The 26,546-nt window shown below is 37.4% G+C and overlaps 1 protein-coding gene across 3 annotated transcripts in view; it reads right to left on the bottom strand.

Annotated features, from left to right (window-relative positions):
- Window positions 1-26,546, bottom strand: part of B3galt1 (beta-1,3-galactosyltransferase 1) — a 584,427-nt gene that overhangs the window by 532,965 nt on the left and 24,916 nt on the right. The gene's annotated exons all lie outside the window — the stretch shown is intronic.

Raw genomic sequence — 26,546 nt, 5'->3', positions numbered from 1 at the left:
CCTAGCACAGTGGCCAGAAGGGTTTTTCAAACAAAGTTTACAAAGGCAACTTTATCTATCTTTTCTCTCCAAAATGGAAAAAAAGGAGAAATGATGAACTGCAATTGTTCTTGAACAAATTAAGAGAGGCAAACGAAGAAAATGAAACACTGTGCTCAAAGCAATCATTTTAAATCGCAATTTTTGTAGCTCTTACTGGTTCTGCATTTTTAAAACATCACTTTAAAGCTCAAGTTCAAGCTGTTAGTGTAACTATTCAGTGTTCCATTCCATTGTTAGTATTGTTGGAAGTATATTTTGCAGCTGTCTCCTCTGGGTTAACCCAATGTGAGACAGAGCTGCTCACTGCCAGAGAATACAAAGGAGAAATGGCACCATTAGGGTCTTGCTGAGCTCTGCCTGCACTTCTCTGCAGGTTCAGCCAAGCACTTGTTACACACATGACTAGATCAGCTTTCTTTTTCTCACCTTTTCCGATGGCCAGAGTCAATCTCCAATGGAAAAATGCTGGGTTGCTCGATATAGATACGACTGTTCTCAGATGTTAAGACATGATTAAACTAAAATTCACCAGTTCATTTTCACCTTTATTATTTCTTAGGGTAAAAATTAGCTGTATATCTGGAATATAGGCTACTCTTGTTTTTGGAAGAATTGAACCCTCAATTCTTATCAATTGACCCAATTTATAAAAAGTATAAAAAATCTAGTGAAGGTTACTTCTATGGCCAGAGTTTCTCCCATTCCTCTGAGCATGGTAAGTCATTCAAGATCAGTGCTCTTCATCAACTTCACCTTCTACAGTAACTGGCACATGGTAAGCATTAAACAAATACTTGTTAATAAACATTGAAACATTCGAATGCTTAATTTCTTTGTACCTTAGCAAAATTCTAGAATTGTGTCTCTAAATTAAAATTATTTTTATTTATATGAATCCCATTTTCAAATACACTCATTCATCTTGCTTAATATCATTCACCTACACAAACATATTAGATATTGATATAATAATAATGAATTAGATATTAATAGTGAACTTGCTCTCCTACTCAGTAGTAGACTGGTTTAGGATCACAGTGTGAGGTCCTGAGTCTCATCTTCATTCTCCTCTGCACAGGATGAAACACAACTCTCATGCTTCTCTGAAAAGTTGAGGAATGATAGGAAGAGCTTCTCCATGCTTGCCCCTCCGCGGGCCATATATCAGTGACTCTTGAGGTGAATCTTTGGTGTGAGTTTAGAAATTAATGTGTTAATGTGTTTGCTTTCAGCTTCTTTTACATGGTTTTTGACTTCCTTTCTTTTCTTTTCTGAGACAGGGTTTTTCTGTGTAGCCTTGGCTGTCCTGGAACTCACACTGGCCTCGAACTCAGAAATCCACCTGCTTCTGCCTCCCAAGTACTGGGATTAAAGGCGTGCGCCATCACCACCTCTCTCTTAATTGACTTTCTATGGTAACAGTTTTTAATGGTTTGTTTTCTTTTTTGTTTAAGGTACACACATAATGCAACTAGGGAAGAAGTTATGAATAACTAAATTATTTAGACTGAAAGAAGTACAAAGCAAAAACTCAAATATTTTTATATCCCCACATCCAGGTATCTTTATCTCTCTTCATGGCCATTTACTGTTGGATACCTCTCACACTTTGATACATCGATGTCTAGAACTTTACAAAACTTAAAGTCACACATTAGTCGGTGTGAATGAGCGGGAGTTGCTCATTTCCCACCTGAATTAACTGCCAAATCTGCCGTCACATTGGATCTCTGATTGCTCCTCATTTTATATGTATTTAGACAAAGTGTGATCCTACATGATCCTAGAAGCAGAGGCATCTCCCGAGGGACTGAGGCTAAGCTAGCGCACAGAGCATAGAGCCTGTCTAAGCTCTATGACAACTTCAGTGTAGAGTACCATATACTTACAAGCTATTTCTATGACTTTTGTCCCTCACTTACTCAAAGTAGCTACAGCTGTGTCAAGCTCTGAAGGTTGATCTACCCATCTCTTAGACCAGTCAATTACATTTTCTTCTCCTCCCATGTGCCTCAAGGGACTCATTTCAGAATTGAGTCATGTTCAAGACTTTCATACATACAAAAAAATCATTCTCTTTAAATTCATCTTCTTAAGGACAATTGTGACCTAATAGATGAAAAATCTTGGGAGGATCTCCCCTTGGTATATCTTCTGACTAGTTCCTCAAATGGGGTTAGCTCAAAATGAAATAGTGATGAGATAAAATGATTGTTTTCCTTCTTCCTGTGTATGTGTATTTCTTTTTATTCTTTGATTGCTACAACAGATGCTTCTTGGTCTCCTTAGCTTGGTTGTTTTGGCTTATTACCTATTTATTTGTGAGGTTCCAAAGGGTTCAATACATTTTACTCTGCCAAATATACGCGGGCCATCCTCTTGATTTAAAGATTCTAATTTAATCATTGAAAACCCTTCCCCTTTATAAGGAAAACATGGAAACTTGCAGAATTCCTTTTGGACATTCTCTGAGGAAGCTCAGTCCATTTTCAGTAGATACTGTCATCCTTTTCTGGGTAGTTCTCTAATAAGCGACTCCAAAATTGAATTAGTAATCTGTGTCACCCATTCTTACTGTTTACATTAATAATTGTCAGCCGTAAGTTCTTACAAAACATCCTATGTGCTAGTATGTATTCTAACCATTAATTTGATGACTTCATAATATAAAACTTAACAGTGAGAGAAGGGATGCCAGAGGGGGAGCTGGGCATTGACTGTAGCAGAAATATACAGAATTGCCCCCGCACCGGATATTATCATTCTCAGACATCTAGTAGACTTCAAAAATCACTAAGGCCAAGCCTCATAAATGACAAGTTGAAATCAGGAACATTATGTTATCTGATCTTTTATAGGAAGATCCTACCAAACTTTGACACAATATCTTATACCTAGCTGTGAGTAAATACTAAAATCTTTCCCGTAACCAACACTGTTTTGCTTCAAGTACTCTATAGTTTATTTTTCCATGCCATGTGTGGTGGTACACGCCTTTAATTCTAGCACTTAGGCGGCAGAGTCAGGTAGATCTCTGTGATTTCACCGTCAGCCTGATCTACACAGTGAGTTCCAGGACAACCAGGGCACAGAGAAACCTTGCCTCAAAACAAAACAAAATATAATCTTATTTCTAATATTTTTATGTTGAAGGAAAGTATATCTAAAAATGTATTAAGTAATTTAGAATGCTTAAATTATTTCTGCATTTAAGGAATAGCCTCTAGTGACATTCTAACACTTAGCATAACTATGTATTTTTAATTATGTTTAATAGAAAGCTTTCTTTATTACTAAAGTTGATATAATATTTCACTGAAATTAAATATTGAATTATATTTTAAAACTTTAATGGACCTCAAAAATACTAATATTTTAATTTCCCCATATTTAATACCTGAATAAAAATTTTGATTAATTCTCTCAGGTATTTTCATAAATCATAAACTTATATGCTCTTTTTGTGAACTTGGATACGATATTTCTTATGACAATTCACTAGACATTCATAATTCCACAAGAAACAATGATTCCCCCTAGTTGGATATAGAAGTTCTTTGTGTGGACAAGGTCATGCTATGTAGCCCAGGATAACATTAAACTTGCAATCCTCCTTCCTCATGGTAGAGTGCTAGGCATGTGGCAGCACTGCCGGCCAGAAGTTTCCTGACACCTGTATTTTATTCCTGTCTTGACAGCTATCACAGCATCAGTGACGTTCTCGCTCCTGCCACCCCCTCTCTTCTTCTTCACACACACTTAGCATGTCACTCTGCCCCAAGATTAACATCCCCAAGGAGAGTTGCTCAATTGTCACTGTTGTCATCTATTCAGGTCCCGAGTTTAATTTGATTTCAGACTGTCTGATTAGCACAAGGAAGAAGGAAAAGGATGTTGATTATGAGCACATGATCAAAATAAGATGTCAGTGTGGTAGTATGCTAAGTGAATTTAAATAATTGCCAATACCCACAGTGACACAGATATACTTATCCTTCCTTTCCAAGTTTTATAGGAACTGCACCTTCCCCAGGTAAAGTCATGACCACAGCTGCACTACCACTACATGCTGTTTAGTTACAATTGCCATGCCCTCTTTTCGTAATCAAATGGTAAAACCATGGGTGGGGAGTTAATAACTAGTAGATACAAACTCCTCACCTAACACTCTTTACCCTCTGGCTTCTCCTATACTTGATTAATTGTATTCATTTGCCAGTATACAATAAACAGAAATCAATATTGGGTGTATAACCTTGGCAAGCATCCCTCAAATGGATGCTCTACTTTATGCATTGATTTTTAGCTACATCTGTCTCTCTCCTAATCTGGCACAGATATATGTGTGTGTGTGTGTGTGTGTGTGTGTGTGTGTGTGTGTGTGTGTGTGTGTATACATATACATATATAAATGTATACAGATAGATAATTATATATTTCCTTTTATTAATTATTAATTTGTTCTTTCTGCATAGAATATAATATGAATACAGTTTTCTCTCCCTCTACTCCTCCAAGTTCCTCCTCACCTCTCTTCCCATTTGCTCAGTGGTTTTAAAGGGTCTTGTTCGCCTTGAATCCTCTGTCCCCTCTTCTCCCACCCTCCTTCTGCTTCCACTTCTGTGCTATTCCCTGGGTTCTGACAGGAGGAATTTGACGGAGACAGCTCGTTTACAGTTAGGTGTCTATTTCTCTCTGCTTAATATCTGGCTGTGAGTGTGAGCTTCTGTATTTGTTTGCACCTGTTATAGGAGGAAGTCCTCCTGACGATGGCTGAATAAGGCACTGATCAACAAGTACAGAAGAATATCATTATGAGTCTTTCTTTTGTGCCAGTAGCATTTGGTTTCACCCTAGGTCGATGGGCTATGTAGTCTCAGGTTCTTGGTCAGCTGAGGATTATCAGGTATGGGTTATATCTCATTGAACAGGCCCTAAGTCAAATCAGAGACCAGTTGATTAATCCCACAAAGTTTGAAATACTTGCAGACTGAATCCAATAACTCATCAAAAAAGATCATTCACCATGATCAACCAGGCTTCATCCCAAAGGTGCAGGGATGGTTCAATATATGAAAATCAATAAATGTAATACACTATAATACACTATAAGAAAAAATAACACCTGATCATCTCAATAGCTATAGAAAAGGCCTTCAACAAAATGCAATACCCCTTTATGATAAAAGTCCTGGAAGAATTACAGATACAAGCAATATATTTAAGCATAATAAAGGCAACTTACAGTAAGCTCATAGCTAACATCAACATAATTGGAGAGAAACTGAAAACAATCCCAGGAAAATCAGGGACAAGACAAGGTTGTCCACTCTCTCCATGACTATTTAAATTTTATATCAAGTCTTAGCTAGAGCATTAAGACAACTGAAGGAGATCAGAGGGATAGAAAAAAGTCTAAGTATCTTTATATGCAGATAGTATGTACATAGATGACCATAAAAAATTCCACCAGGGTTCAGCAAAGTAGCTAGATACAAAGTAACTCATAAAAATTAGTATACATGCATTATACTCCTATATGCATATGATATACAGGAGGATTTTCAAATGGTATAACATTCATGGTGCTTCAACCAGTGAGGACAAGGAACTTGATCTGGCAGAATAAACCCTGAGTCTTCCTTTCAGGTGGCCTGGGTTTGGACATCAGAAGAACTCGGTAATCAGTTTTTGTCATCCCTTTTGAGCAAGTTCTCATGAGCCCAAGCATAGTTTTGAGGTAATGAAATTAATTATGAAATGAAGATTTCACACACTGTGACAATGTCCACAAAATGTGTACTCATGGCCAACCTCAGCATCAACACACGGTTTCAAGTGGACTTGGGCCGTGTTTAATTTTCACAAAGGTTTGGAAGGGGGAATGTGAGATGAACATAGTCAACACTATTGTGCATGTCACATGGATTCCCTCTAATAAGGTGATTCCCTCCTAAGGGAATGGATTCAAGGGCTGATCAATTGACATTACTAGCTTGCCCTATTCCTACCCTCTCTTCTAAGTGAAATGGTAACTGTTAACTGCATCAGATTACAAATCATGACTCTGCTTAGAACACAGTCCATTCCTTGGAAGCTATGGGGCTAAGCAGGGTAAGTCAGTGTTGTGGACCTGCTTAGATGTTATTCAGTCACCTCATACACACACACACACACACACACACACACACACACACACGCACGCACGCACGCACGCACGCACGCACGCATGCACGCACGCATGCACGCACGCACGCACGCGCGCGCACACACACACACTCCAAATGTCTTTCTACCCATTTCAACAGCGGGTCCATTTCAATATTTTTAATGCCCTAACTCAAACTCTGGGGTCTACATTGTTTTCCTTGTTAAACTTATCCATTGAGGTTTTAGTGTCAGCTCCCATTTGATTAGTTTGATAGGGAAGGAGGAATCAAGGCAGGCATTGGTTATTTCCTTTCCCTCCTGTTTTCTCCTGCTACCGGAAACAGCTTAATCCCATTAGAGCTATTCTCAAATTGAACCTAGCTGAGCAATAACTTTCTTGTCTTTGGTCTTTTTTTTCTTCCGCATCAGTTCCAAACTTTTCCTTTCATATGCACCATTTTCATATATTAGGTATTGCATACTGCAAATACGAAATGGCTGAGATTCCAGAAGTTGTTATCTTTGACTACCAAAGTGTGTTTTTCCTTTCTTCTGTTAGAGCTGATACAGAGAGTGTGTGGTGGCACAGATAATCTCAGCGCTGATCATCGAGTGGCCTTTTTCATAGACTTCAGAATCCTTCTGAATTGCCTTTTATTTACAAAGATAATATTTATGAATCTCTTTGGAAATGCTTGACAATTTTTGTTTACTCAGCCCTGATGTTCTTCAAATATTTAATGTTCTTTTAGCCTTTTTTGACCTAGTTCTTTTTTGGATCCTGCTTTGGGTAGCTTCAGATTTTAAATAATGTTTTCAGAGGCAGGCTGCATGTTCTCTAAAGCATTTCAAGGGGAAAGCATTGAGGAGTGCTTTTTTCACTATGCCTAGATTTATAACGGCCCTTTCCATAAAGAAGACACAGTCATCATATCAATGGTCATCAATTCTACCAGCATCCTCAAGCTAAACTTCTCATCCCCACTCTTAGCAGTAAACACCAGGAGAAGATACTCATTCTGCTTTTGCATAACTCTTGTGCAGCCTCAGAATCCAGGCCAAGCCAAAGTTAGAAAATACATGTTTTTGAGTCCTCAAATTCCATCTCCATTTCGAAACTCAGTGGCACTGGAATAAGCAAGTTGCTTCTAAATTGCTAGTAGTGACTCTTTGCCTGATCCCACCATATTTATATCGTGTATCGTGTGTGCAGATAACCCAGCCCACAGACCATTGCAGATTCTTAGCTCATCTATCAGAGGTCTCTCCTATTCTTATTTTTACAAATTGGGTTTCTTTTTTTTAAATAATGAGAATATTGTTTCAATTTATTTAATTTTGAGAATTGAAAATAAGTATCCCATTCCCCCTTCCACTTACTCCCTCCAAACCTTCCCATATACTTCTTACCTTCTTTAAAATTCACAGCCTCTTTTTTGATTAATAGTTGTAATACACATATATGCATATGTATATTCACATATATTTTTTTCTTTTTTTTATTCGCTATATTTTTAATTTACATTTCAAATGATTTGCCCTTTTCTAGACCCCCACTCCCAAAGTCCCATCAGCCCCCTTCCCTCCCCCTGTTTCCCCACCCAACCCTTCCCACTTCCCTGTTCTGACTTTGCCCTATACTGCTTCAGTGAGTCTTTCCAGAGCAAGGGGCCACTCCTCTGTTCTTCTTGTACCTCATTTGATGTGTGGATTATGTTTTGGGTATTCCAGTTTTCTAGGTTAATATCCACTTATAAGTGACTGCATACCATGATTGATCTTTTGAGACTGGGTTACTTCACTTAGTATGATGTTCTCCAGCTCCATCCATTTGCCTAAGAATTTCATGAATTCACTGTTTCTAATGGCTGAACAGTACTCCATTGTTTAGATATACCACATTTTTTGCATCCACTCTTCTGTTGAGGGATACCTGGGTTCTTTCCAGCTTCTGGCAATTATAAATAGGGCTGCTATGAACATAGTAGAACATGTGTCCTTATTACATGCTGGAGAATCTTCTGGGTATATGCCCAATTGGGTTTCTATTTGTATTTAGTAGAAGTCTTGACCTACTATGAACTATTTCATCTTTCTGGAAGTGGAACAATCACACTGTTTTGACTTTCTAGTTTCCAAATGAAACTCTCATTTTTATTACTTTAGACTAACAAGAGACAAATATTATCAAACACCACTGTACCTTACCCCATTTTTTTAAAACTTTGCAAATTGACCCAAGTCAACGAATAAGGTACTATGAGTATAGGTGAAGGTTGTTTTATACGAATCCCTCTTTGGACAATTATTTATTAGCTTGGGTTTAGTATTTGTCATTTCAGGGCTCCAATGGAGGCACATGATGTCTTTTCTTCATCCTGAGTTGGAGCTCATGGTCTGGGATGCCGCATAATCTTAAAGTGGAAAGTGTGTATTCCCAGTGGAAGCAGCTTCAATAGAAGCTAGACGCATATTTCATATGCAATGCCTGAGTGCAGGCTAACAAGAGAAGCAGAGACCCAAGGCCAATGGGAACTCTTGGGAGCAGAGCTCACTTCTTATGCCATCTTAATGGTCCTTAGCCACACCCATCTTTTCCTTTCATCTAAAAATTATTTTGATTTTGTAATGTACTGCACAGCAATTTTGCTGGAATACAAACTTTTTACAGGTGATATTGTATGTTGAAATACCTTGTGCAAATTGATTTCTGAAATTCAGCCTAATAGTTTTGAAACTTAATTGTGATGACACGTACAGTCTTCGTTACAGACTTCCATGAACATCTGTGTGCTGATATTATTTTGCTGATTCTACCAATCTTAGTATGGATATCTCACTAGAGTATTCTAGCAAGAATTTCTGTTTTTTCCCACACACATGCAAAAATTTTTAGAGTTCATACCTAGAAATGGAATTGCAAGGAAGAATTATCCACATCTACAATTTAAGAAATTTCTCTCAAAACTGACAGTACCAATTAAATACCAGCCACATTTTCTAGGAGTTTCCTTTCCTCTATTCTTTCACCAGTATGTTAACCATCCATTATATTTTGCCCGATTTGCTGGCAGAGGCTCACGTCACATTTTGTTATGGTTGCAGTGCCTTATTTATTAGGAGATTTTAATATGTGCTAAATATTAGTGCTTTTCGAATGTAGGTTTCAAAGTATAAGTTTTTATTTGATGTTGAATTTTTACTAGACCTTTTAACATAAGCACATATAACCTTTCAATGTATTCATTTTGTAGTTAATTTTACAGAGCTGGCACAGTTCTATCTTGGTTAAGGAGTAACCCCTTGACTGGAAGATGGCTCATCAGACAAAGATGAGAGATGGCTGCCAAGAAAACGGATGACTTAGTTTCAATCTCTAGGACACACTTAGCTGAGGGAGAGAACAGATTTCAGCAAGTTATACTCTCACCTTCACATATGTACAGGGGCATCTGCCACCTCTCCCTCCCTCTCCCTCCCTCTTCCTCTTCCTCTCCCTCTCCCTCCCTCTTCTTCTTCCTCTTCCTCTCCCTATCCCTCCCCCCTCTCTCTCTCACACACACAGACACACACACACACATGCACACTCACGTGCTCACACACAGAGAAACATATAAACTCCTCCTCTATCATTTACTCCTAAAGTTATAAATTCTTACCTTGCCCCTTTTATTTCTACCTAACCAGAACAATTACCTAAAAATTAATGAGTTATGTATCATGTTATTACACGAGTAGCCAAGGTCCTAGACATTTATCATGCCATCTGTAGCACCTGAAAGCTATTGTTCTTGGTGATCCTCCAGACCGTGACTGGAAAACCCTATTGATGACATCATATACTTGAGTTGTAGAACCTGGAGAAAGCAAGCTGGTGGTATCTGAAGACGTCCTCCCTATGAGCTAGCTTTGCTAGTGGCAGAAGGTGCTATGCCGGCTTCATAAGGAGACAAGCAATCATCAGTCCTATCCAGCTTGAAGCCTCTGAGCTACAACAATGACTTGGCCTAAGAAAGTTCCTCCTCCAGGAACTCTGGGCAGAGGGCTTATGGGGCTTTTGGGGAGGGGGGAACCACGAAAGAGGAAATCATTTGAAATGTAAATAAAGAATATATCTAATTTTTAAAAAGTATATATGCAGCACTTATAGGACTCAATGGCTTTAAAAAAATAATAAAGGCACAAATCTGTGTGGGGATGGAATATTTTAAAACAAATCTTGAAAATATCTAAACCAGCACCGCCCCACTCCACAGCAGTCAGTAGAATGCAATAAAACCTATTTTCTGCTTGGTTTTCAGAGTTTTCCCATGTGGCATAAGAGAAAAATCTTATTCTTGTGAAACTAGGTAATTGTGTGCAAAAAGACTAATAAATTGATTGTTTCTTCATAATAAATTGATAAAATCAATGTGCATGGGTGACAGCTGTTTCAGAACTCTACTTAAAACCAGCTAAATTCAAAAGGACATCAGTAATACATTGTTATACATATACATATACATACATACATACATACATACATAAATACATACATACATATTGAGAATTGTATTGAATTGAGAAATTAAACATGGATATCCAATGCAACACCTATGAAACTAGCATATCTCTGGGCATGAATTACTCAAGGAACACACATCTAAAACTAAAGAAGTGCACTCTTTGATATTTTTCTCCATCTTTAGCCTAACATCAAGTGAATACATAAATCAATTTCAACAGTCTAAAATAAATTATACACACCAAGTGCTGATTTCTATTGCTAGAAAATAAATTAAATTATACAGGAAATCCAACTGGCCAAGTATTTCTTCAAATTTCAAGTATTTTTAGAAAATGTGTATATGTGAGAAATCAAGTGTGTGTGTGTGTGTGTGTGTGTTTATGGTGTTTGGATATTAGAGAATGAGTAATATTTTCTCTTTAGAAAGAATTTAATCTATTAGAATCCATATCATGTATCATCTAGATTCCTCCATTATCAGAAGCCACAGAAATAGAATCTCTTGGCTTCCCATTATTAAAGAATGTTTTCTAGCTAAAATTAAAGGAAAACTTCACACCCGACTATAGTAATAAGTCAAGTGAGTCTGTAACAAAGCCTTCTACTCTAACCAGAGCTGACTTCTCACTTTGTTTCTATCCATGGGAAGATGGGTGTCTTAGTCAGGGTTTCTATTCCTAGACAAAATATCATGACCAAGAAGCAAGTTGGGGAGGAAAGGGTTCATTGAGCTTACACTTCCCATACTGCCGTTCATCACCAAAGGAAGTCAGGACTGGACCTCCATCATGTCAGGAAGCAGGAGCTGATGCAGAGGCCATGGAGGGATGTTTCTTACTGGCTTGCTCCCCCTGTGTTGCTCTCTTATAGAACCCAAGAATACCAGCCCAGGGATGGCACCACCCACAATGGGCCCTCCCCTCTTTATCACTAATTGAGAAAATGCCTTACAGCTCAATTTCATGGGGGAATTTCCTCAACTGAAGCTCCTTTCTCTGTGATAACTCCAGCTTTGGTTGAGTTGACACACAAAACCAGCCAGTACAATGTGCTTAAGAGAGAAGAGTAAAGCTTAGATTGTCTGAGAAGAATTATGAAATTCTCATTATTCACATCAAAGTCATAGTATCTGAAAATGAATGATTTGTGGCCAAAATTAGACTTTAGAGTTGCCTGGGCTTCTTCGACCAAGTTCTGGACAAATTCCTCCACATAAGTCCTTAAGGGGAAGGTTTAGAAGAGTAAAGATTTTTTATAGATTATCTGATGATTTAAGGAACATTAGACTTACTTCTCAGATGGAATGTAACAGTTTATAGGTTTTTGTTGTAATGAAGAACTAAAGGTAACAAGATGCAAAGTGCTTGCTAATAGGCTTCTATACTTTAAAGGGTGATAAGAAATGGTTACAGGAGATGAAGCTAGTCTATGTAATTTGCATACCCAAACAAAGGAATCAAAAAACTAACCATCAATCAGTTTTGGGCACAGACAGTTTGCCCTTCTCCATGGAAAGAAATTAGGCCTAAGTCAATGTCCTCAAGCTGCCCTGGAGATCACAGTACTCCACCAGCAAGGTCCTATAGGTATGAGGTTGAACGCTAGCTGATCATTTAATCTACCTTTGTTTGCAGTACCTTTGTTGATGACCAAGAGAACGAGTGACTTCTGAATTTTAAACTTATCTTTCAAGATAAACTCTCAAAAGCTCACCAAACATTGACCCGAGGCTGGACCTCCAAACGGATGTTTAGCCTGTAGGAAGCTGCTTCCTCGTATATCAAAATTTCTTTCTACTTTTTAGCTACCAAAAAAATTAATTAATTAATGAGTCGAGGCATGTTTCCATTCAGCTGGAGAACTCTGATTAAAATTCCAAGCTCACCAAGTCCTCATATTTTCTCATATCTAAAATGAAGGTGTTAAGTAAGTAGATCTTTTAAACTTATTACACGTAAGCACTGTGGTTCTTACAAGATAAACAGAAATTATACACTTTAGTGTGATAACTTCTAAAATGTTGATTGCAAGAGACATAGAAAATGCTTATCAGTACTTATTTATAGCATGCTAAGCTATAGACAGTAGAAACATGTTGAGGAGTGTTTTTGTGACATGAATAAAACTCCTATATTAAACTAATAGATGGTCACTACAGACTTGTTATTAGGAACAGATAGCCCATTCATTTTTCACAATAGAATCAGCTATACCACTTTTTTTTTCCCTTCTGGGAAGGTTTTTGGGAAAACAAACCAAAGATTAAGAGGTAATGAGATGTATTTGGAGCTACTTAAAGAAACGGGAGCTTTGCCTAGAGAGCTAATTATGTAAGGGAAGTTACAGAGTATACCTAAAGCTGAAAGATAAAGCCAGAAATAAGACATATGTGTGCCCTAGCAGAGCAACTGTGTATTGGAGTTGCAGCATTGAGTCCAATAAACCAAGAACAGGAGCTGAGGGCAAATACTTAAAAAAATGAAATTACAGAATCCGATCATTTGGAACTTAGAGAGAAAATAGTTTTAAGAAAATTATTTAGTCACAATCAACGCAATCCAATCTCATATCTGTAATATAATTTGCAAGAGATGCTTCAAGTGTTACTTTGCACAAATAAACTTTTGATTATATTGAAACACTTTAAGCTGTAAAAGCAGCCCAGTGTTCACCTTATTACCATATTTTAACTGATTTTTATAAACAACTTTATAAATTTTTTATAGAATTATGCTAAAATTGTATTTTTTTAAAGAGAAGGAGATAATATTGCATTTCATTCAAGGGCCATTGACTTCTCTTTATTATTTGTGTTACCCATTTCAACTTATTCTTCCAATAAACATTTAAGTAATAAGAAAATATTCCTTACTATGGAGTCATATAATATCTATACATATATATGCATACATACATACATTATACACACACACACACACAAGCACAAAATTTTACTTCAGAACTGAATTTATAGGGAATTTAAAAACTTGAAAATTGCTCATGACCTCCTTTAAAACTAACTTCAGAAATGACTGTGTCATGCTTCATGTCTTTAACATAGTGAATTATAAGGCATGGTTAAATCACCTTGCAGGGACTACTTACAAGTGAATAAAGTCCCTTTACTTTTCTCCTTATTATTCCTCTTAGAAGAAGATTAGGAAGAGATAACAGATGGTTAGTTTTCCATCCATACTAATCTTAAAGGCAGCCAAATGTCAAATGATCCCTGCTACCATTAAGCTACTTTTTGAATACTGTGTAAGTCATTTTTGAGGGTCACTAGTAGCCTAATTATAAGTACCCAAATAATCTGATTTGCAGTTGATGTGTGCTAACTTTTATTAATTATAACATACTAATTAATGCTAATTAACACATCATAAAGAAGCACCTAATTAAAAGTAATAACAAGCCTTATCCAGGAAGTATGGATATAGTGAGACAAAAGCTGTAACGGATCTCACCCTGTGAGGTTTCTTAAAGGCTCCGCACACGGGAAGAACATTTCTCCAAGATACCAAACACATCCTTAGAAAGCAAGTCATTTTATATTCTTGCCAATTTCATCATGGTTTGGGATACTTTAGTTTATGTCATCCATGAAATCTTAAAAAAAGCTCTATGATCTGAGAGTTCCCCTATTTTCTGCTACAAACCACCAATTAAACATGATCTTTTCCAGGTCCAAATCTTGAGTTGTTGTTGAGATGGGTCCCTCATAGTTCCAATTCATGTTATGAGGCAGTTTCTATGAAAGTACAAGAAATTTGAACATAGTTCTGATAAAATCTCCATCGACAAGTGCAGTGCAGGTCCAGAGAGGCATCTCACCACTTGACATGGTGACATTGGCCTTCAGAATTTCAGACCCTGCCCCAATATCCATGCGTATGGTTGGGTTTTTTGTTTCTTTGTTTTGTTTTGTTTTGTTTTGTTTTTAGAAACCAGAGGCAAGGTAAAACACTGGGATTTCACTGGCTCTTATATAGACTGGTGTCCAGGTAAACTGCTGCTGGTCTGGTAGCCATGTTTTCATGCAGCGAGCTGACTCTGTCAAATCGCAAAAACTAAGAAACGGAGGTGTGTCATCCAAACCATGTTCAAGACTCTTGCACCTTCATAGAAACTGCTTCGTAACATGTCGATTCTGTAGAAGACAGCAACCTGACCAGCAGTGTTACCTGGGCAGAACTCCATTATAGGACTGCTGATTTAAGACGTTTTATGCTTATCTGAATCCTGAAGAAAAGCTGTATCTGATAATGACCTATAGAGGACACTGCCATCTTGGACCAGACCTTTCCTGCTCCTTCCTGTAGCCAGTGGAGGTCAGGTAGATCATTAATAAAATGCTATTATATTTTATCATTTCTCTTGCCATATATTATACATCTGGATACTTGTCATTCTTTACCCCATCAGTCTTCCTTCACTAACATTGAACTATCCCAGAACTGCCATAATTAAACCTGTTAATGATACTATCTTGGAAAACTTTTCATAACATGTTACATTTACCTCATAAAATTTAATCTTGGTTTATGATGAAAAGAAGACAAAGGCTTTGTGTATCAGTCATAAACCATGCTCTTGGTTAATCTCAACACATAGAAAGTTTAACAATGATAACAAAGAGAAGCCAGCAGTAGGAGAAAATGCCAGGCACATTCCTGATGATGCCACTTGGGAAATCCATGAATAAATGATTACTTGCCATTATCAACCTGACAGTCCATTATCTGTCATAATGTAAAGTACCTTGCACTGTGAACTGAATGTCATGAACTGAAGTAGTCAAGACAAGAAACGAAACCCAGAGATAAAGATTTTTCCACTTACATATCTGAAATTTTTTTATACAAGTACAAATTCTATGGTCAATTCCAACTATTAAATTTATAAAAAGTTTAATTTCCTTAATAAGTTTGAAAAACTATAAGCATATTCATTCTGACCATATTATATCAGAGTCACAAGCAGATTTAGTGAATTGGTTGGTAATTCATTATATTTGGAATCAATATTAATGTTCATGTTGAAGCAGAATACTAGGACATTTCTAGTCAGAATATTGTAGAAAAAGTTACACTCATAAACTACTGCTGAAGCCCCGTTAGAAGGTTTAGGTGACCTGGAGTATGTCTTCTAATTCTCACCAGCAAGAAAAATATCACTGACCACAGGGTCATAAAAGAAACAGCTAACTGATCGAGAAACTCTGGAGAACCAGGTCACAAATGCCACATGCAAAGGATAGGCACAAATATGCAAATCAGGAAAAATGTTCAAATGCTGAATGACAACCAAGGGTAAAGCATGGAGTAATGGACATTTTACACAAAGTGGAAACACAAAATCACACTTATTTTATGAAAAAATGGAGGAAGGAAAGAAAAGAGGGAGAGGGAGAGGGAAGGAGGAATGAACTAAGGAAGGAAAGAAGGAAGGAAGGAAGAAGAAAGAACAAAGGAACAAACAAATGGAAGGATGAACCAAGCTGCAGTGTTTAAGGCTGAGGAAACAGTTAATCAAAGTATCAAGTAATAATAATAATAATAATAATAATAATAATAATTGATAATAACAATAATAATAATGAACCGTCAATCCTTCAAGCATGTGAATAACTGTTTTGCTCACCTGCTAAGTTTCTAAGGAATTGCCACTGTTAAAAAAGCATTCCTATGGCTCAGAAGGCAGAGGCAAGGGGATTTTTATGAGTTCAAGGCAAGTCTACATCGCAAGTTCTAGACCAAGCAGGGGCACAGAGCGAGACACTGCTTCAGAACAATCGACAAGACCCCCTTGCCAAAGAACTCCATTCATCCATTTAACCAAACATACATTAAATACCAACCTACTCAAAACAATCAAATGGATCCTTCTGAATAAATTAAGCATACACTGGCTTTTTCCCTTCAATGTGACAGGTCCCGCCCTCATCTGCCTTTGGGATACACTTTAATCAGTAAAAAGTCCCCTTTTCATATATCCTACATGCAGTCAACATTCAATTTTATACCTTTAATACTTACATTTTTCTATCCTTTACTTGATACTGACCTCTAGAACCTCTACTACTGAAGCAATATTTCAAGCAGTTGAACAGAGAGAAAACCTTGCTGCCTGCCGGAGACGCACAGCAATGCCTCACATAAAGGTTTTTTTTTCCTATGCAGCAATGATAGCTTCAGGAACCATAATAATGTTTCATTTTTCATTGCCTTCATTTTACAAAACGAAAAAGTGACTAGAAAATGGAAAATAAAGGCATTGTTTTGAGGATAGCACAATTGTCACAAAATGGAAATGGGTAGTTTTGCCAGAATGAATTCTCCACTGATTGGCTCGGTTTCCAATTGCAAGGAAACACAACACTTGGCCCAAGGAATTGCCCGAGTTCTACCACTGAAGATTTGGTCTGAAATGCCCCATTTTACTGATGAACAAAGTGAATTACATTTTAAATAATCAGTTAAAAAAATCAAGGTTAAAAAGAATGTCAGTAATGCAGTCTCAGACAGGGCGTCAGTCAGTCTTCCAATGTGCCAGCGAAGCAGCCCTTACAGGCCTTTTAGGAAGGGAGGAAAACGTGTAACCCACTTTTTTTTAGTCTGTACTATTTCTTTTTTTTATTCGATGTATTTTTTATTTACATTTCAAAATGATTTCCCCTTTTCTGGACCCCCAATCTCTGAAAGTCCCATAAGCCCCCTTCCCTCCTCCCCCTGTTCTCCCATCCACCCATTCCCACTTCCCTGTTCTGGTTTTGCCCTATACTGCTACACTGAGTCTTTCCAGAACCAGACCACTCCTCCATTCTTCTTGTACCTCATTTGATGTGTGGATTATGTTTTGGGTATTCCAGTTTTCTAGGCTAATATCCACTTATCAGTGAGTGCATACCATGATTGATCTTTTGAGACTGGGTTACCTCACTTAGTATGATGTTTTCCAACTCCATCCATTTGCCTAAGAATTTCATGAATTCATTGTTTCTAATGGCTGAATAGTACTCCATTGTGTATATATACCACTTTTTTTGCATCCATTCTTCTGTTGAGGGATACATGGGTTCTTTCCAGCTTCTGGCTATTATAAATAGGGCTGCTATGAACATAGTGGAGCACGTATCCTTATTACATGCTGGGGAATCCTCTGGGTATATGCCCAGGAGTGGTATAATCTGACCTTCTGGAAGTGACATGCCCAGTTTTCTGAGGAACTGCCAGACTGATTTCGAGAGTGGTTGTACCAATTTGCAACCCCACCAGCAGTGGAGGAGTGTTCCTCTTTCTCCACATTCTCACCAACACCTGCTGTCTCCTGAGTTTTTAACCTTAGCCATTCTGACTGGTGTAAGGTGAAATCTCAGGGTTGTTTTGATTTGCATTTCCCTGATGACTAGTGAAGTTGAGCATTTTTTAAGATGTTTCTCTGCCATCCAAAGTTCTTCAGGTGAGAATTCTTCGTTTAACTCTGTACCCCATTTTTAATAGGGTTATTTGGTTTTCTGGGGTCTAACTTCTTGAGTTCTTTGTATATATTGGATATTAGCACTCTATCTGATGTAGGGTTGGTGAAGATCCTTTTCCAATTTGTTGGTTGCCGATTTGTCCTTTTGATGGTGTCCTTTGCCTATCAGAAACTTTGTAATTTTATGAGGTCCCATTTGTCAATTCTTGATCTTAGAGCATACACTATTGGTGTTCTGTTCAGAAACTTTCTCCCTGTACTGATGTCCTCCAGGGTCGTCCCCAATTTCTTTTCTATTAGCTTCAGAGTGTCGGGCTTTATGTGGAGGTCCTTGATCCATTTGGAGTTGAGCTTAGTACAAGGAGACAAAGATGGATCAATTCTCATTCTTCTGCATGCTGACCTCCAGTTGAACCAGCACCATTTGTTGAAAAGGCTATCTTTTGACAAGTGTTTTGAGGACACAGATAATGCTGTACCATCCTACATGAGAGTCCCTCACCTGTCCCCCTGACAATGTGACTACCAAAGGCTTCTTAATTCCCAAATGACTGATTTCAATTTTCCTAAATCCTACTCAAGTAAGCTTTGAAATTAAGTCTTTCATTATACAAACATGACATCTTCTGCTTAGTGAAGTAGATTTATAAACAATAATTTTTGGCATGAATTCGTTTATGGACTAATAATATTTTCTTTAATTATTTCATAAAAGTTACAAATTTTCAAAATTCACATTGTTAAATTTTAGTTCTTATAGATAATTGTGGGTTGTAGCTCCCACCCTCTGGGAATTGAATCTCAATTTTGACATTCATCTACTTGGGTTAGGTTTGGAGAGTCAGCTGCTAATCATATTTTCAGATGTGTTTCAGCTGTAACTCAGAAACTGCATCTATCAGACTGACTCTTCAAAACCTAGTAGGGAAAATGATATCCTAAACTAAGTATTTCTGTTCATAAAAGCAAGGCCATTTCACAAGCATCAGTGTTCTTAAATGGCTAAAATAATCCAATTCTGGCTTGCCTGTTTTGTGTCCAAAAGATACTAAACAAAAAGAGAGAGTGTCATGTTAGTATCTTACTGGAGAAAATGATGTTTGCCCTTGAATCCATTCACACTCTTATATTCTAAAAATCAGGAGATACCTTCTATGAGGATTCCTAATATTAGTATTCTCTCTTATTTAACAGCTTGCAAATATTAAGTGGTATATATTTTTTAAATTGAAAACACTGTGCTGTAATCTCCATATAGATCAAGTCTAGTGGGCTATAACATGGGCCTCTGTTATTCTACAAAAGAAACACCTAGCTTTTTATGGTGGCTTGAGGTTTTCATCCTTGTAAAGGAGTCCTTGCACTATAGGTGGAAATGAAATTCAAGGCTGTCACTGTGGAAATCACTATTGAGTCTTCTTAGAAACAAAGAAGTAGAACTCTTCGATTTAAGGTCCAACTCTTGCCACTTCTCAATATATATCCAATAGGATCCTGGCCTCTCAAAGACAAACCTCCATATCTGCTTGTTGCTGCACTGCTCAGAGAAACCAAGATATAAAATCAATCTTGACATACAAAGATGGATGACCAGGTACCGAAAACTGAATATAAATATACACAGTGGAGTTTTATTCAGATATAAAGAATAAGATCATATCTAAGAAAATGGACGGAACAAGAGATCATCATTATTTAAAGAGAAAGATAAATTCTGAAAAAAAAACATGTTCTATCTCTCTCTACTTTGTGTGTGTGTGTGTGTGTGTGTGTGTGTGTGTGTGTGTGTGTGTGTGTGTATAACAGTAGAATGGGGATGTTGGAAAAGAGGAAAGGGTGCAGTTGGAATGGAGAGATGGTAACAAGAAAGGGAAATGTCTATACAACCTAAGTGCTTTTGTCTTGGTTCACTTTTCTTTCTTCCTTAATTAGCATAATTTCCTAATTAGACAACTTAATATTCAGCATTGTGCAGGACATTTGAGAGGAGGCACACATTTTCATCTATATATGTATTTAAATATGATGTGGAAAGCTTCTTGAGTTCATAGATAGCTACAAAGTGGGATTGCATGACTCCCACATATTCACCTAAATGTTTTCTATTGATTTTTTAAATGCTGTTTTCAAAAGCCACAGTCCAATGACATTAGGTTATAATTTTTGCAGGAGAGATTAAAGTGCTCTGAAAATGCTTCCGTGCTTCTGTTTGTGGGTGGGAGGGAGCTTTGGGAAGAGAGGAAGAATGAACATCATGGCGGTCGAGCAATGCCCAGCTCTGGGCTGTATGTGTAAACCTTGAACTGGACCTGCAGAGATAGAGTCTCAAAGGCGAGCTCAGGCAGTGGAATTACATAAATAGAGAATAAGTTCACAATGCAGAGACAATCTCAAAATTAACTGGAAAGGACAGAGACTATTGTGTTTCTACCACAAAATAAGTAGTATAGACCAGTGATTAATCATGAAAACACAAGAGTGTAATGCACTGATTTTAAATCATGGATACCAAGGTAAGTAAGGGACCAGTGTCCTGGCCAACCAGGGTTGCATCTGATAATAAAGCTGCAGCACTGCATTGTCTAGAGGATTCAATGCATTAATACTAGAAAGGAGATCAGCACAGTGCTTGGCATGTCATAACGTTTGGCTAATTAATCATCATTAATCTTTAAAATGTCTGTGGGTATCACAAAAAACCTTCTTTAAAGAAAATAGAACAATAGAAGCTTCTCAGAGATATAGCTAGGAATATTAACATTGTTTTATTTTTGCCTTTTTGTTGGCTAAAGTGTGTGTGTGTGTGTGTGTGTGTGTGTGTGTGTGTTTGAAAGAGAGAGAGAAGGAGAGAGAATTTGTGTGGATGTGGAAAAAATGGGGGAGAGAGGGAGAGAGAGAATGTGTGTGTGTCTTTGTGTGTCTTTGTGTGTGTGTGTGTCTTTGTGTGTGTGTGTCTGTGTGTGTGTGTGTTTTGTGTTTGTGTGTGTGTGTGTGTGTGTGTGTGTGTGTGCTGGAGTTACAGCTATAAGCCTCCCAACACGAGTGCTGTAGACTAAACCTGGTTGTCTGCAAGAACTATTTGCACTTTGTAACCACTCTGTTAACTCTCTTGGCCCCTCTCTTTGTCTTTCTTGACAAAAGCTCATGAGGCCGTTATTCCTGTATGGCCTGTATTAGGATAATTAAAAACTCCGATATGTGACTTATACAAGCTTCTTTGTATTGCTCTGTTTTCTGATTACAATGACTATTGTTTTAGGAAACAATTACGATCATCATTTGCTCCTCTGCACAGGAATTTAATAGAAATTCTTTGCAAGATTTTGCTGAATATGTGTATAGTCGTATCCAGAGCAGCTCATGAGAAAATTCAACCTGAGCTCTCTGGGTATGAAATATAGCTATCATCAGTGACTAAATTAATTAATTAATTAATTAATTAACTAGTGTGCAGGAAAGGACAAGGTTTAGAATTCCCTTAAAGAATGTGAGTGTGTGTGTGTGTGTGTGTGTGTGTGTGTGTGTGTAGTGCTAGAGATGGATACACGCAGCTCTGCCTTCTGTGGAAACAGAATCAAGGTCACAAAGCTTAGTGTTGGCTTCATTCCTAATGCACTCCACACTGGCACCATGAGCAAAAGGAGGTCAACCTCCAGCCTGTCCTGAGCATTATTATTCTCTGCAAAGAGTCCTAAAACCATCCCAGAGCAAGCCAATGGCTTCTAACGCTGAGCTTTTCCAATGCCCATTTGACCTGCCTGCAAGTCAGCCTCCTCCTTCAAAGCTATAAATAGAACTGGCCTATGCTCTTCCGAGAGCAAAGGTAACAACAACAAAAAAAAGTATTCTGGACAGCAACTGGCACCCTGCAGACTGAAGGATAGATCCTCCTAGTCACTCAGAGCCCACTGTCCCGTTTCTAACTCGCTTTCCTTCTGTGGCTCATTTTCAGAGAGTACTTTTTTCCCACAGCTTCTGCACTCAAGAAGTCTATAGGTCATGTTCACCAAGCATAGCTCATAGGGATCCTGGCCTAGAGCCCAGAAAACTTAGGGACACCAGGATGCTGGAGCCAGAATACTTTTCCCGAGTCAAAGAGTGACATTGAACTTCCTTTTTTTTTTAATCCAAGGAGGATAACTCAGATCAGCAACGTTTAACTTAAATAATTATAAAATCTTGATTCCTTTTTTTTTTTAAAGAATATACAGGAGCTGGAGAGACGGCTGTGTAGTTCAGAATGTTTGTTGCTCTTCCAAAAGTACCCAGTTCAATTTTCAGCAGCATCCAAAGATGACTCACAAGCATCTCTAGCTCTGGTTTCAGAGAATCTCTCTTTTGTAGGATCTGAGAGCACCAGGCAATCATGAGGTATGCAAACAAACATTTGGACAATGCATATGAAATTAAAACTGACAAAAAATAAACTAAAGAAAAATGTACCTTTATATACAAAAAAAAATCAGAACTGAAATATGAGCTAACTTTTAATTTTCCCTTCCCAAACACCAGTGTTCTAATAAGAGACTAAGAGATGACTGGGAGGTAGGAACTGATTCAATCATCTATCTTATAAAAATAAGAAACAAGAAGTCCAACTATACATTTGAACTGGTTAGGGAACGAGATTAATGGTTGCTTCTCTTTGGGTTTCTGTAGTATTCTATTAATCTATCAATGGGACATTCAGAATCTGGATTTAAATATTTTATTCATCTTTATCTTTACACAATTCTGTAGAGTTTTAGACAAGCTGTGATGCTCAGTCTTCAATGCAAACGTGATGGGCATTAGAATCGCATATGTGATCCACTCTTGGTGTCTTCGCCATAGCTTCTAAGGAAATTAGTATAGAGGGAGGATCTACCCAGAATGGCATGAATCCCAGGCTGAATTAGATGAGAACAAAAGAGAACCAGCATTTCCTGCTCTCTGATTCCTGGTCCTGGCAAAATGTGACATGTTTGGGACACAAACTCTTGCAGCCAAGAGCTTTGTCATACTGTTTTTTTTAATAAGATATTTTCTTTATTTACATTTCAAATGTTATTCACTTTCCTCGTTTCCCCTCTGAAAACCCTGTATCCTATTCCCCCTCCCCCTGCTCAATAACTCAACCCATTCCTGCTTCCCTGTCCTGGCATTTTCCTACACTGGGGCATCGAGCCTTCACAGGACCAAGGGCCTCTCCTCCCATTGATACAGTCATAGCAGACCATATACCCAAAATCTGTAAGACAAAGATGCTTTCATCAAGCAGTTTATCATGTAAAAAGTAACTAAAAACAGTCTATAGTTAATGAACATGAGGGTTTTTTTTTTCTGTATGAAAGTTTGTCATGTAGAAATTCTGAAAAAAAAAATCTCAGAACATGAATTCTAGAAATTATTTAAGAAAAAAAAACTGCCATTCCCTTCATGCAAAGTAACCTTTGCGTTAAAACCCATAAGAAAGGACCAGATTCTTTTTATCTTCTATGATGAAAGTTACCTTTAATTATCTGACTTCTGGTACTTAAGACTGTATAGTTTTAAGGAAGAGGTTCTCCTGTTCCAGAGGCTGACCCTTCACTCATAGGCCTAACCTTCTCTTGATTGTTTCTTTGTTGTACAGAAGCTCTTTGATTTCCTGCAATCCCATTGGCCAAATCTTGGTTTTATTTCCTGAGCTATTAGAGTCCTATTCAGAAAGTCTTTGCCTGTGTTTGCGCCTTTAAGTATTTCCCCCCTATTTTCTTATCATTTTCAAACAAATACCATGATTTCATTCTTTTTATAAGAAAACAAAATAAAAGTGAGCTGTACATAGAATGAAACAATTTCTTTCTTTTTACATTCATCTGGTTGGGAACCTGTAGGCTAATTCCCTGACCTGGCTACTATGAATAGTAGTGTAAGTTTCTGATTTAGAATCCTGTGAGTATGCACTCATGGGTGGTACTTCTGTCGTAGAGTAGCCTATCTTTAGTTTGTGGAGAATATTCGATGCTGTTTTCCACCTTAACTGGACTAATTTACACTTCTACCCACAGTTGGTAAGTGTCACCTATGCCCATCATCCTCAACGATTTTTATATTTGTTTTCTTGAATGATTAAAATAAATTTATTTGGGGAGGAGGTACTTATCCATGCCACATATACAGATAGATGTTAGAGGACAACTTAGGGAGTTGGTTCTCTCCTTTTATCATAAACACTCAGGGAATCAAACACTCATGTCTTGGGCTAAGTCATTTACCACCTGAGTCATCTCAAAATCCCCTGGTTTGTTTTCTGAGTGAATCATTCTGACTAGGGTGGGATGGACTCTGAGTGTTGTCTTGATTTATAATTACCTAATGACTAAGGGTGTTGACCATTTTCTCATATGCTCTATTGGACATCTGTATTTTATCTTGTTAAGACTATCCATTTCCTTAGCCTATTTACTGATTACATTGTTTATTGTCTTGATATTTAGTCTTTTGAATTCCTTGTGTATTCTATATATTGTCCTCTATCAGATGTTTGGCAGGAAAATTATAGGCAGCTGGAGATAAAGATTTAAAGCAACATAAATAAGAACCAAAACTACTGTATGCTTTTTCTTATTTGTGATCATAGCTTTTTAGTTTAAATTAAATATATGGGACACAAAAGTAGACGGGAGATTGCATGAGAGGATGAAGGAGTACGATGGAAGGGGAGGGGAGAAAAAGGGAACGGGAGTGGATTAACATGGTTAGAGTACGTTACATGCTTGTATTAAGACATCTTCAGGAAACGCATCGCTGTGCACAATGAAACATACCAATAACATTTTTAAAAGAATATATACATGCAAAGTTTTAAATAGAAAATATATATGTATCAAACATTGTCACAGAGCTCCTGAAGGAGAGAGAACATAAAAGTTTCCTTTGAGAACCTGTAAGCAAAGTTCTTTATTATGCTTGCAAGAACCTCACAAGCCATCTTACTGGGACCCTTGGAAGTTCACATACTTTTACATCCTTCCTGAAAGGACTTCTCACAACTGTGACTGTGCTGAGCGGGCAGTGTTACAGGGACTTAGCGTTCTACCTTCAGATCTGGAGACCATGAGAGGCCACTTGAGGATGCTCAAGTCCCATCACATGTATCTCCATAAAGTTTGATATGTCCTTTTCCACTTGCCTTTTTAACCTCTATTTCATGTTACTGACCTCACTGTTTGGAGTCTAAAACACAACCTGCAGCTCTATCAAAGCTGGAGCATACATGCTACAATCTCCTGACATCAGCATATTAGTTATTGTTTACACATAATAAAACACTTTAAAAATAAAACACTTTTTAGGAGTTTGTTTTGAAGTCTTCATTAATTATGAAAGATGAGATTTTGGAGCCTCTAAATTCCTAAAGTGGCATGTATTTGAAATTATATAAAACCTATATGACTATCTGTTGAAAATATGTTGCAATTAATTAGTAGGTAACTCATACAAGATAAATTCTGAAATGCCAAACAGTGGCTAGAAATGTTTCAAAATACACCCTATTGTGTCAAGCTAAACAGAACATTTTTTTCAACTTGTACAGAAATAAAAACTATCCCTATAATTTGAAAAGATCTCCTCCCAACGTAATCAAGCTACTTTTAAGGTAACTTGAAAAATTGTGAAGTAAAAAATCTGCAAAATGGAGTTAGTTCTTCTTGACTTACCAAGCTAAATGGTTTGGGGGTGGATTCAGGGGAGAGATTTTGCATATCATAAAAATTATAAAGTATTCTATCAGTCCAACTTTCAGGATTCGAGTAATTTGCATGTTCTTCTTGAAACTGTTGAAATAGGTAAGGTTCTACTCCACTCCACTTTTCAGAAAGAAAATTCTATGAGTAGTGACTCCCTTGGCCAGGTGTGGACAACAGGACCTCTAAAGCAGAGGCTGCTGAGGTGAGGGCCAGGTTCTATTGCTCATTCTCACTGTGTGAAAGAAAACCAACAGTGTGCCACAGGCCACCATTGAGAAGAGTCCAAACCAAGGTTGAAAAGTGCAGTGTTTTCTGTTGATATGGAACTGCATACTTCTAAAATATGCAGAAAATAAACTTTTCTTTCTTTTGGGTCACAATCAACAACTCTTAGAAATGTGTTCATAACAAACTGGATCTTATTCAGTCATTGTGATATTAAAGGAGATTTTAAAATATGATTCTGTGCTAAGAGAAGGAAAGTTCACCATACACCAGCTTCTATGTTTTCTTGAAAAGATAAACACTTTATTTTAGAAGGCTTAACCAGTAAATATTTCACATAAGATTTTAGAATCAAAAGATGTGTACTGCACTGTTATGACAAGAATCTAGGTAAACTTGTATGCCATACTCTAACAATGCTTCAGGAA

The sequence above is a fragment of the Apodemus sylvaticus genome, chromosome 5 (genome assembly GCF_947179515.1).
Source record: "Apodemus sylvaticus chromosome 5, mApoSyl1.1, whole genome shotgun sequence".
NCBI lineage: Eukaryota > Metazoa > Chordata > Mammalia > Rodentia > Muridae > Apodemus > Apodemus sylvaticus.
This window is presented reverse-complemented; position numbering and strand designations above follow the sequence as displayed.